The following is a 13,995-nucleotide window of genomic DNA, read 5'->3' on the forward strand; positions in this document are numbered from 1 at the left end:
GGAGGGAAGGAAGGAGGGAGGGAGGGAGGGAGGGAGGGAAGGAGGGAAGGAGGGAAAGAAAGGAAAGAAAGGAAAGGAAGGAAAGGAAGGAAGGAAGGAAGGAAGGAAGGAAGGAAGGAAGGAAGGAAGGAAGGAAGGAAGGAACAAAGGAAGGAAGGAAAGGAAAGGAAAGGAAGGAAAGGAAGGAAAGGAAGGAAAGGAAGGAAAGGAAGGAAAGAAAGAAAAGAAAGAGCCAAGCATGGTTGTGCAAGCCTGTAGTCTCAGCTACTTAGGAGGCTAGGACAGGGGGATTACTTGAGTCCAGGAGTTTGAGGCTGCAGTGAGTTATGACCATGCCACTCTACTCCAGCCTGAATGACAGAGTGAGATCTCAGCTCTAAAACAAACACAAGCCCCCTCTTTCAATTTTAATTTTTTTTAGTCTCAATATGGACTGATGGATTCTTTTAAAAATCAACGTTATAAGCAATTTCTTAACTATTAACATTTTTATTGAGGTGAAATTCATATGACATAAAATTAACCATATTAAAGTGTAACCTTCAGTGGCATTTGATACATTCACAATGTTGTGCAATCATCACCTCCATGTATACTTCCAAAACATTTTCATTACTCAAAAGAAATTCCTATGCCTATTAAGCAGTCACTCTACATTCTGCCCTATTCCGAGCCGCTGGTAATCACCAATCTGCTTTCTATCTCTATGTATTTACCCATTTTGGATGTTTAATATAAACAAAATCATACAATATGTGATCTTTTGTGACCTGGCTTCTTTCACTCCGCACAATGTTTTCAAGGTTCAACCAAGTTGTAGCATACATCAGCACTTTTTTTTTTTGTCTGTTTGAGACAGAGTCTCATTCTGCCACCCAGGCTGGAGTGCAGTGGCACAATCTCGGCTCACTGCAACCTCCGCCTCCTGGGTTCAAGCAATTCTCTTGCTTCAGCCTCCCGAGTACCTGGGACCACTGGCATATGCCACCACACCTGGCTAATTTTTGTATTTTTAATGGAGATGGGGTTTCACCACGTTGGCCAGGCTAGTCTAGAACTCCTGACCTCAGGTGACCTGCACATCTCGGCCTTCCAAAGTGCTAGGATTACAGGCATGAGCCACCTGCCCAGCCTCAGCATTTCCATTTTATGGCTAAATAACATTCCATTGTATGAATATACCACAATTTGTTTATGCATTCAAACGATGACATACATTTAGGCTATTTCCACCGTCTGGCTATTTAGAACAGTGCTGCTATAAACATTCGTGTACAAAAGTATTTCAGTACTTGTTTCCAATTCTTTTGAATATACACGTAGGAGTGGAATAATTGAGTCATATGGTATTTCTTATGTTTAGCTTTTTGAGGAACCACCAAATTTTTCCATTGAGGCTGCACCATTTTATATGCCTAACAAAAATGTATAAGGATTCCACTTATTCTACATTCTTGCCAGTTTGTTATTCCATTTTTAATTATATCTGTCCTAGTGAGTATAATGTATCTCTTGGTTTTGATCTGCATCTCCCTAATGACTAATGACGTTGAGCTTCTTTTCTTGTGTTTGCTGGCCACTCCATCTTCTTCGAAGACAAGTTTTTTCAAGTCATTTGCCTAATTTTAATTTTACTGGCTTTTTCTGTGTAACAGTTCTTTATATATTGTGGATACTATACCCTTAAGAGATACATGATTCCCAGTTTCTATAGGCCAGGTGTGATGGTTCATGCCTGTAATCCCAGCACTTTGGGAGGGTGAGGTGGGAGGATCACTTGAGGTCAGGAGTTTGAGACCAGCCTGGCCAACATGGTGAAACCCTGTCTCTACTAAAAATACAAAAATTAGCCAGGCGTGGTGGCAGGTGCCTGTAATCCCAGCTACTCGGGAGGCTGAGGCAGAAGAATCACTTGACCCAGGAGGCAGAGGTTGCAGTGAGCCATGATCACACCACTGCACTCCAGCCTGAGCAACAGAGCGAGAGCTCCATCTCAAAACAAACAAACAACAGAAACAAAACAGTTTCTATCATTCTACACACTGTCTTTCACATCTCTGACAATGTTCTTTGGTGCACAAAAATTTGTAATTTCAATGAAGTCCAATTTGTCTAATTTTGCTTCTTGTGCTTTCAGTGTCATATTTAAGAATCCACTGTCAAATCCAAGGTCATGAAGATTTACCCCTATGTTGTCTTCTAAGAGTTCTATAGTATCAGCTTTTATATTCAGGTTGCTGATCCATTTCAGTTAATTTTTTTGTATATGATGTGAGGTAGGGGCCCAACTTCATTCTTTTGCATGCGGATATCCAGTTGCCCTAGCATCATCATTTCTTGAAGACTATTCTTTTCCCACGGAATCATCTACAGGTACTTGTATCCTGACATGTATCTATCATTTTGTAAGTGCTTTTCAACTTTCTGACATGACAAATTGTTCTAAGCTCACTTTGTACCTCACCTCCGGTCCTGTTATGGGGCACAGGATTTAGAAACCGGGAACTGAAAGCTAGGTACAAATTTCATTTTTGAAAGATGGCTCTGACAGCAGTATTGAAAAAATGAAGAGTGAACCATTTCAAAAGCAAAGTTACCAATTAGAAGACTGTTAATCTGAATGGTGTGAAATAAATACTAGCTTGAGGAAAAGAGTAAAGCCATAGACAATATACTAAAAGATGAATCCTGAAAAGTCAGCAGACACTTAAACTAGTTTGCTAGGGATGACGTAACAAAATACTACAGGTTGGGTGATTTAAACAGTATCTGTAAAATATTTGAAGAGATATATTCTGAGCCAAATATGAGTGATCAATGGCCCATGATACAGCCCTCAGGAGATCCTGAGAACATGTGTCCAAGGTAGTTGGGGCACAGCCTAGTTTTATACACTTTAGGGAGACATAAAACATCAATCAAATACATGTAAGATATACATTGGTTCAATCCAGAAAGGCAGGACAACTTGAAGGGGCAAGGGGCTTCCGGGTTATACACAGATTTAAAAATTTTCTAACTGGCAATTGGTTGAAAGAGTTATTATCAATAGAAAGGAATGTCTGGGTTATGATAAGGGGTTGTGAAGACCAAATTTTATTATGCAGATGAAGTCAGGTAGCAGGCTTCAGAGAGTATAGATTATAAATGTTTCTTATCAAATTTAAGGTCTGTTTTGATGTTAAATGCTGGTCAGCTTCCCCTAAATTCCAAAAGGGAGGAGGTGTATAATAAGGCATGTCCTACCCTCCCTTCCTGTCATGCCCTGAATCAGTTTTGCAGGTTAACTTTGGAGTGCCGTGGCCAAGGCGGGGGATCTATTCAGATGGTTGGGGGACCTTAGGATTTTATTTTTGGTTTCTACTGGGCAACATAGCAAGACCCCATCTCTACAAAGAAATAAAACTAGCTGGGTGTAGTGGTGCATGCTTGTATTCCCAGCTACTTGGGAGGCTGAGGCAAGAGGATTCCTTGAGCCCAGGAGGCCAAGGCTGAAGTGAGCCATGATCGTGCCACTGCACCTCAGCCTGGGCAACAGAGTGAGACCCTGTCTCTAAAAAAGAAAAAAAAAAGAAGAGCAAATTTCCCAACTGCCATAGTGAAATACAATGTATTAATATATGCAGAGTTTTAAGAAAACAACTATCAACCTAGAAATTAATCCTATTTCTAAACTGTAATTCAAAAAGAAAATGAAATAAAGATATCTCAGGTAAAAATTAAGAGTTTAGCACTAAAAGACCCTCACCACAAATGAACTAGAAAAAGATAAAAAAGTAGAGTGATTAGAAAAAAAAAATGAAGTTAGAAATAAATCCAAATATAAATATAATATATAAACAGGGTCCCTGGGAAGCAGGACCTCCGAGGGGCTCAGCATTGATCCTGGGTAGGGCCAGGCAACTGCCCTTCCACCTGAAGCAGGGCTAGAGCTCCTCTCTGCCCATGAGGGGATGCCACTCTGGGAGAATAAGGCCACCTTGACCATGGCTATGTTGTATGTATGTCATAGAGATGTGAGTCCATCTCTGCCTTCATGTCTAGGATCCTGGGTTCTTACTGTTCTTCCTGCCAGCCTGCCCATCCCATCTGGGGATGAGAAAGGTGAGAGTGTAGAAACACGCACTATGAGAACATGTGCCCACGGTGGTTTGGGCACAGCCTGGAGCAGGGACATGTATGCTCAGTAAGGTTCAATACTGATTACAAGATTATGTTGAATGAAGTTTAAGTTTAATATCCTCTGTGCAATGTGTGGGGTGGGAGTGGGTCTAATAGGAATAGTCCTGAATGTATCTTCTGCCTCTGATGTCTCCTTTCAGGAACCTGGAATCAACCATTACATTCTTTTTAATGGAAACGAATTATATTTTAATATACTACAGGTTGGACACTACAGATGAACTATTAAAGTTTATAATGTCAAAACTTTCTTAGACCAAAGGCATCTTTCTGTTAACTAAAAATAAAATTCTAAGTGCCCTACCTGACTAAGGACCATCTTTTAGGCCAAAGGGACCCAACTGAACCTGAAAAACTAGTTCAGACCCTGACGGGAAAGGAGTCGTTAGACATGCCTCATTATACTCTCCTCCCTTTGGAGTTCAGGCACACAACTGACCAGCATTAACATTAAAATAAGAGATCCTAAGACTGACAGAACAGACTCTTTGCAGAAATAAGATACCAAATTCCAACCTGACTCTAGTATAGCATCACATGACAGATAGCAGAGCCCTGAAAGAAACCAAAGTATTTTACCTCAAAATATATTTCTCTGACATATTTTGCAATGGCCCTACAAAGCTGTCTGTTGTGGGGGAAATTTACATTCCAGAGAATCTTCTTCCCCTTCCAGGACTTTTTCTGATTCTGAAAAGACTGGCTGAGGGTCTAGCACCTATTAAGGATCTGAATAGGGAATATTTGCCATCTACTGCCTCGGGGTGGCCGCATATGAGATGTCATCTACATAATAAGAACGTTGGTCTCCACAACCCCTTAACCTAGACGCTTCTTTCTATTGATTCCAGGTCTTATAATAGCTCCTTCAACCAGTAAGAAAATAGCTGAATCCACCTATGACCTATAAGCCACCCCCCAACACCCCTTGAGTTATTCCCCCTTTCCAGACCAAACCATTGTATGCCTCACATGTACTGACTGATGTCTTATGTCTCCCTAAAACATAGAAAACCATGCTACAACCAAACCACCTTGGGCACATGTTCACAGGACATCCCGAGGCTGTGTCATGAGTCATGATCTGTAACCCTAATGAAATAAATTTCTAAACTGCTTGAGACCTGTCTCAGGATTATGATGGCAGATAGGAGGCAGAACTAGCTTGCAGCTCCCACTCAGACAGAACAGTATGTGGAGACTCATGTCGTAAACTTTTGCTCCAACAACTACCACAGGAACATACTAAGAAAGCCGAGAGAATCCACAGACCCTCTAAGGAACTGTGTCACCACTGCAGGCTCCCCAAGATGCCGAAGAACTGTGAGTCTGCTTGCTTTCTGAATGGGGAGGCTCATGATCTGGGGCAAGTACTCAGCCCTAGTCACTAGCTGCCTGGAAATAGACTCGGTGCTGTTGGGGGGTTACAGCTGGAGTGAGACTGGCCTTCAGGACTGTGGCCGAGTGGGAGCAGGGTGAGGCCTGTGAGTGCCAGCTTTCCCCGACTTCCCTGGTGACCTGTATGACTCAGTAGAGGTGGCCGTAAACCCCCTGGGAATATAACTTCATTGCACTGGGAACCACACCCTCATCCCCCACAGCAGCCACAGCAAGCCCTGCCCAAGGAGAGGCTGAGCTCAGACATGCCTATCCCTGCTCCCAGCTGGTGGTCCTTCTCCACCTGCCCTCATAGCTGAAGACAATGGTAGGAATCTCTTGGGAGCGCTATGGCCCTGCCCACCACCTGAGAAACCTGAATACTCAACCAGGTGTCCCTAGGGCAAGTCTGCATCCTCCCTGTAGGACCACAGCTGATGCACTCTTGAAAGTGCCACTTCCTGGCTGTAGGCCAATCAACATAAAACCAGCACACTAAACAAAAACACAACCAAAGACCTTCACAGAGTCCACTTTACTCCCCTGTTACCTCCACTGGAACAGGTGCTGATATCCACGGCTGCCAGACTTGAAGATGGATCATATCACAGGACTCTTTGCAGACACTCCCCAGTACCAGTCTGGAGCCCAGTACCTCCACTGAGTGGCTAGACCCAGAAGATCAAAAACAGAAGTTCAGCTCTCAGGAAGCCCCATTCCTAAGAGAACGGGGAGAATACCACATCAAAGGGAGCACCCCATGGGACAAAAGAATCTGAACAGCAACCCTTCAATCCCAGATCTTCCCTCTTAACACAGTCTACCCAAATGGGAAGGATCCAGAAAAACAATTCTGGTAATATGACAAAACAAGATTCTTTAGTACCCCAAAAGATCATACCAGCTCACCAGCAATGGATGCAAACCAAGACAAAATCTCTGAATTGCCAGAAAAAGAATTCAGAAGGTAGATTATTAAGCTAATCAAGCAGGCACCAGAGAAGGGTGCTTTAAGTCCAACTTAAAGAAATAAAAAACATGATACAGAATATGAAAGAAAAATTCTTCAGTGAAATAGATAGCATAAATACCAATTTAAAAAAACAATAAAAACTTCTGAAAATCAAGGACACAGTCAGAGAAATGCAAAATGCACCTGGAAAGTCTCAGCAAAAGAATCAAACAAGCAGAAGAAAGAACTTCAGAGCCTGAAGAGAAGGCTTTTGAATTAACCCAATCCATCAAAGACAAAGAAAAAAGAATTTAAAAATACGAACAGAGGCCGAGACGGGCGGATCACGAGGTCAGGAGATCGAGACCATCCTGGCTAACACGGTGAAACCCCATCTCTACTAAAAAATACAAAAAACTAGCTGGGCGAGGTGGTGGCCGCCTGTATTCCCAGCTACTCGGGAGGCTGAGGCAGGAGAATGGCATGAACCCGGGAGGCGGAGCTTGCAGTGAGCTGAGATCCGGCCACTGCACTCCAGCCTGGGTGACAGAGCAAGACTCCGTCTCAAAAAAAAAAAAAAAAAAAAAATGAACAAAGCCTCCAAGAAGTTTGGGACTATGTTAAACGTACAAAGCTAAGAATAATTGGTGTTCCCAAGGAAAAAGAGAAACATAAAAGTTTAGAAAACATATTTGTGCAGATGGTCAAGGAAAACTTCTCCAGCCTTGCTAGAGATCTAGACAACCAAATACAAGAAGCACAAAGAGCACCTGGGAAATTCATCACAAAAAGATTATCATCTAAGCATACAGTCATCAAGTTATCTAACACCAAGACAAAGGAAAGAACCTTAAGAACTGTGAGGCAAAAGCATCAGGTAACCTACAAAAGGAAAACCTATCAGATTAACAGCAGATTTCTCAGCAGAAATCCTAGAAGCTACAAGGGACTGAGGTCCTGTTTTAGCCTCCTTAAACAAAACAATTAGCAGCCAAGAATTTTGTATCCAGCGAAACTAAGCTTTGTAAATGAAGGAAAGACAGTCTTTTCCAGACAAACAAATGCTGAGAGAATTCATTCACTACCAAGTCAGCACTACAAGAACTACTAAAAGGAACTCTAAATCTTGAAACAAATCCTCAAAATACACCAAAATAGAATCTCCTTAAAGCATAAGTTTCACAGGACCCTATATAACAATAACGGTAACATAATGAAAAAAAAATAAAAATGAAAAAAACACACAAGATATTCAGGCAACAAATAACACAACGAATAAAACAGTATCTCACATATCAATACTGTCATTGAATGTAAATGGCCTAAATGCTCCACTTTAAAGATACAGAATAGCAGAATAGATAAGATTTCACCAACCAAGTTTCTGCTGTCTTTAGGAGACTCTTAGGAGACTCACCTAACATACAAGGACTAACACAAACTTAAGGTAAAGATGTGGAAAAAGACATTCCATGCAAATGTACACCAAAAGTAGTAGTAGTAGCAGCTATCCTTGTATCAAACAAAACAAACTTCAAAGCAAGAGCAGTTAAAAAAGACAAAGAGAGACACTATATAATGATAAAAGGACTACTCCAAAAGGAAAACATCACAATTCTAAATATATATGCACCTAACACCGGAGCCCCCACATTTATAAAACAATTACTACTAGACCTAAGAACTGAGAAAGACGGCAACACAATAATAGTGGTGAACTTTAATACTCCACTGACAGCATTAGACAGATCATCAAGACAGAAAGTCAACAAAGAAACAATGGACTTAAATTATACCCTACAACAGATGGACTTAACAGATATTTACAGAATATTCTACCCAGCAACTGCAGAATATATACTCTATTCATCAGCACATGGAACATTCTTCAAGATGGACCATATGATAGACCACAAAACAACTTTCAGTAAATTTAAGAAAATTGAAATATACCAAGTATTCTCTCAGACCACAGTGGAATAAAATTGGAAATCAACTCCAAAAGGAATACTCAAAACAGTGCAAATACATGGAAATTAAATAACCTGCTCCTGAGTGATCACTGGGTCAAAAATGAAATCAAGATGGAAATTAAAAACTTCTTTGAACTGAATGATAATGGTGACACAACCTATCAAAACCTCTGGGATACAGCAAAAGCGACACTAAGAGGAAAGTTCATCATATTAAATGTCTACATCAAAATGTCTGAAAGAGCACAAATAGACAATCTAAGTAAGTTCACACCTCACGGAACTGGAAAAACAAGAACAATTCAGACCGAAACTCGGCAGAAGAAAAGAAATACCAAACATCAGAGTGGAACTAAATGAAATGGAAACAAACAAAAAACTACAAAACATAAATAAACAAAAAGCTGGTTCTTTGAAAAGACAAATAAAAGTGACAGACCATTAGCGAGATTAACCAAGAAAAGAAGAGAGAAGGCTGATTGTGGTGGCTCACGCCTTTAATCTCACCCTTTGGGAGGCCAAGACGGGCGGATCACGACCAGCCTGGCCAACATGGTGAAACCTTCTCTCTACTAAAAATACAAAAATTAGCCAGGCAGAGTGGCACATGCCTATAAACTCAGCTACTCACGAGACCAAGGCAGGTGAATCGCTTGAACCTGGGAGGCAGAGGATACAGTGAGCTGAGATCCCGCCACTGCACTCCAACCTGAGCAACAGAGCAAGACTCCATTTGAAAAAAAAAAAAAAAAAAGAGAGAGAGAGAAAAGAAGAGAAGAGAGAAGATCCAAATAAGCTCAACTAGAAACACAATGGAGCTATTACTACTGATATCACAGACATACAAAAGATTATTCAAGGCTACTATGAACACCTTTATGTGTATAAATTAGAAAACCTGGAGGAGATGGATAAATTCCTGGAAATATACAGCCTCCTAGAATAAACCAGGAAGATGAAGAATCTCTGAACGGACCAATAACAGGCAGAGGGGCTGAACTGGTAATGAAAAAAACTACAAACAACAACAAAAAAGGCCAGGACCAGATGGATTCACAGCTGAATTCTATCAGACATTCAAAGAAGAATTGGTACCAATACTATTGACACTATTCCAAAAGAAAGAGAAAGAGGGAATCCTCCTGAAATCATTCTATGCAGCCAGTATCACCCTAATACCAAAACCAGGGAAGGACAAAACAAAAAAAGAAAACTACAGACCAATATCCCTGATGAACACAGAGGAAAAAATCCTCAACAAAATACTAGCTAACCACTGAATGCAACATCATATTAAAAAGATAATCCACCATGAAGTGGTTGTCATACCAGGGATGCAGGGATGGTTTAACATACATAAGTCAATAAATGTAACACACCACATAAACAAAAATAAAAACAAAAATCACATGATTATCTCGATAGATGCAAAAAAAGCATTTGACAAAATCCAGCATCGCTTTATGATTAAGAGAGCAAAATCAGCATAGAAGGGACATACCTTAAGGTAATAAAAGCCATCTATGACCAACCCACAGCCAACATTATACAGAACAGGAAAAAGTTGAAAGCACTCCCCCTGAGAACTAGAACGAGACAAGAACACCCACTTTTACCACTTCTATTCAACATAGTATTGGAAGTCCTAGCCAGAGCAATCAGATAAGAGAAAGAAATAAAGGGCATCCAAACTGGTGAAGAGGAAGTCAAACTGTTGTTGTTTGCTGCTGATATGACCACATACCTAGAAAACCCTAAAGACTCATCCAAAAAGCTCCTAGAACTGGTAGATGAATTCAGCAAAATTTCAGGATACAAAATTAATATACACAAATCAGTAGGTCTGCTATACACCAACAGCAATCAAGCAGAGAATCAAATCAAGAACTCAACTTCTTTCACAATAGCTGCAAAAATATAAAACACTTAGGAGTATACCTAACCAAGGAGGTGAAAGACCTCTACAAGAAAAGCTATAAAACGCTGCTGAAAGAAATCACAGATGACACAAATAGAAACACATCCCATGCTCATGAATTAGTATTACTATACAGAATATTGGGTGGAATTAATATTGTAAAATGACCATACAGCCGATAGCAATCTACAAATTCAATGCAATTCCCATCAAAATACCACCATCATTCTTCACAGAACTTAAAAAAAAAATCCTAAAATCCATACGGAACCAAAAGAGAGCCTGCATAGCCAAAGCAAGACTATGGAAAAAGAACAAATCTGGAAACATTACATTACCCGATTTCAAACTATACTATAAGGTCACTAAAACAGCATGGTACTGGTATAAAAATAGGCACACAGATCATTGGAGTAGAATAGAAAACCCAGAAATAAAGCCAAATACTTACAGTCAACTGATCTTCAACAACGCAAACAAAAACGTAAAGTGGGGAAATGACATCCTATTCAACAAATGGTGTTGGGATAATTGGCAAGCCACATGTAGAAGAATGGAACTGGATCCTCATCTCTCACTTTATACAGAAATCAGTTCAAGATAAAGTCTTAAATCTAAGACTTGAAACGATAAAAATTCTAGCAGATAACACTGAGAAAAAACCCTTTTAGACATTGGCTTAAGCAAAGACTTCATGACCAAGAATCCAAAAGCAAACACAACAGGTTTTTGCCAAAAGCAAAACAAAGGTTTTGCCTTTTTGGTTTTGTTTTTGCCAAAAGCAAAACAAAGGTTAATAGATGGGACTTAATTAAACTAAAAAGCTTTAGCACAGCAAAAGAAATAATTCAGAGTTAGCAGACAACCCACAGAGTGGGAGAAAATCTTCACAATCTATACATATGACAAAGGACTAATATCCAGAATCTACAAAGAACTCAAACAAATCAGCAAGAAAAAAACAAACAATCCCATCAAAAAGTGGGCTAAGGACATGAACAGACAATACTCGAAGATACACAAATGGCCAACAAGCCTACAGAAAAATGCTCAACATCACTAATGATCAGAGAAATGCAAATCAAAACCACAGTGCGACTCCTGCAAGAATGGCTATAACAAAAAAATCAAAAAATAATAGATGCTTTTCACTGTTGGTGGGAATGTAAACTAGTATAACCACTATGGCATGGAAAACAGCATGGAGATTCCTTAAAGAACTAAAAGGAAATCTGCTGTTTGATCTAGCAACTCCACTACTAGGTATCTACCCAGCGGAAAGGAAGTCATTGTACGAAAAAGATAACTGCACATGCATGTTTACAGCAGCACAATTTGCAGTTGCAAAAATATGTAACCAGCCCAAATGTTCACCAATCAACGATGAATAAAGAAAATGTGGTATGTATCCACTATGGAATACTACTCGGGCATTAAAAAAATAAAATAATGGCACTTGCAGCAACCTGGATGGAACTGGAGATGATTATTCTAAGTGAAGTAACTCAGGAATGGAAAACCAAATGCATGTTCAGTTTAAGGCATAAGAGTGATACATTGGATTTTGGGGACTCAGAGGAACGTGTGGGGGGAGGTGAGGGATAAAAGACTACACATTGGGTACAGTGTATACTGCTCGGGTGATGGGTGCACCAAAAGCTTAGAAATTACCATTAAAGAATGTATTCAGGTAATCAAACACCAACTGTTTCCCAAAAACCTATTGAAATAAAAACATTTTTCTTAATTTTTTAAAAAGAGACTTGCCTTACTTTTTGGTTTACATTCCATAAAGGCGGAAGACTGGGTAGACTCATCATGTGATGATTTTTCAGAGAACAGAGAGGACACTATTACTACACATTAGGTATGAATCACTCATGTCATACAAGAAAAAAATGTTAGAAAGTAATAGATTTCCACATAGAAAAAAAAGTTATCTTCCTTAGATTTATGCTCTAAAAAATTTAAAAGAATATCTGTCTGAAAATGAATTATAGGTGGATAAATATAAACCAGAAACTCCGCATGAACTTGATGTGCATAAGATAACTGAAGTTGAAACCTGGATGAAAGTTCGTCTTGGAAAGACAACCCAAACAGGGTATATCTATCTTATTCATAACAAGTAAGTCCTCTTAGATGTGGAAAGAATTACTATAAAAATACTATCAAAGAAGCATGGTATTCAAGAACAAGAGTGGATTAATCCAGTTGTAACAGACTTCCAGAAAGATTGTTTCAAGATGTTTAATCCTGAATCAAGCTGCCTTATATTTCCCTATCAGTCTTAGATCTCAGTTTACAAAGAGTTGTTACTAAGGGCAACAAAGTATCGCAAGTTATATATGCTTGGAGATGATCTGAGGACTGATAAGAACATAATTTTGGTTGAAGATTTACCTGATGAGTTAGTTCTGTTGAGATTCTGATACTTTACATGAAGTTCTAAGAAAGAATGTGCAGATTTGTCGATGTCCTTTTATATTTATAATTTCTGATAGTCTCAATGGAAATCATCAAAGGTTATTGTTTCCCAGAGTAATTCAAGAAGAGTGTTCTATCTCAAATATTAGCTTCAACCCTGTGGCAACAACAATTATCATAAAATTTCTTAATACTGACTTTAGATGGTAATAAGAATAAAGGAAAAAGTATTGTCCCTGATAAAAACTTCTCTAGAATTGCTCTGTCAAGGATGTTCTGGTGATATCTAAAGTTTAAGAAACAGCCTCCAGTTTTCTCCTTCAAAAGAAAAGAACAATTTATTTGACAACGAAAAAAAAAAAAAAAAAAAAAAGGACTGTCATTAAAATCAGATGCTGTGCTGTCAAAATCAAAACAAAGAAAACATCCTGACAGGGTTTTTGAAATTCAAGAGGTCCAAACTATTGGTGGCAAAGTTGTTTCTCTGTTTCTCTTCAGAGCTCTGGGAAACACTGTATTGTAGAAGAGCATCCTTAACAGAACTAGACTCACCTTTGTTGTCTTCTCATTTAAGAGAGTATGGTACAGGATACATTACTTGTTCAATTTGAGGAAGAGGTAGAAATGTCACACATGCCAGGAGGGTTATTTATTTAATTTATATCTTCACCAAAACTACACAGATTTTTTTTTTTTAATGAAAGTAGATATCTTGGCTGGGTGTGGTGGCTAACACCTGCAATCCCAGCACTTTGGGAGGCTGAGGCGGGCGGATCCTTGAGGTCAGGTGTTTGAGACCAACACGATGAAACTCCATCTCTACTAAAAATACAAAAATTAGCCGGCCAGGGTGGCACACACTTGTAGTCCCAGCTACTCGGGGAGCTGAGGCAGGAGAATTGCTTGAACCTGGGAGACAGAGGTTGTAGTTAGTCGAGATGGCACCACTGCATTCCAGCATGAGTGACAGAGTAAGATTCCATTAAAAAAGAAGGAAAGGGGAGAGGAAAGAGGAGAGGAAGGGGAGAGGAAGGGGAGAGGAAGGGGAGGGGAAGGAAAGGGGAAAGGAAAGGGGAAAGGAAAGAGGAAAGGAAAGGAAAGGGGAAAGGAAATGAAAGGGGAAAGGAAAGGAAAGGAAAGGAAAGGAAAGGAAAGGAAAGGAAAGG

The 13,995-nt window shown here is 39.7% G+C and overlaps 1 protein-coding gene and 1 pseudogene across 3 annotated transcripts in view; one reads left to right on the top strand and one right to left on the bottom strand.

The window, feature by feature from the left end:
- Nucleotides 1-13,995, bottom strand: part of FNDC3A (fibronectin type III domain containing 3A) — a 223,825-nt gene that overhangs the window by 140,784 nt on the left and 69,046 nt on the right. The gene's annotated exons all lie outside the window — the stretch shown is intronic.
- The window catches only part of LOC111523118, an 11,036-nt pseudogene continuing 1,027 nt past the window's right edge, over nt 3,987-13,995 (top strand).

The sequence above is a fragment of the Piliocolobus tephrosceles genome, chromosome X (assembly GCF_002776525.5).
Source record: "Piliocolobus tephrosceles isolate RC106 chromosome X, ASM277652v3, whole genome shotgun sequence".
NCBI lineage: Eukaryota > Metazoa > Chordata > Mammalia > Primates > Cercopithecidae > Piliocolobus > Piliocolobus tephrosceles.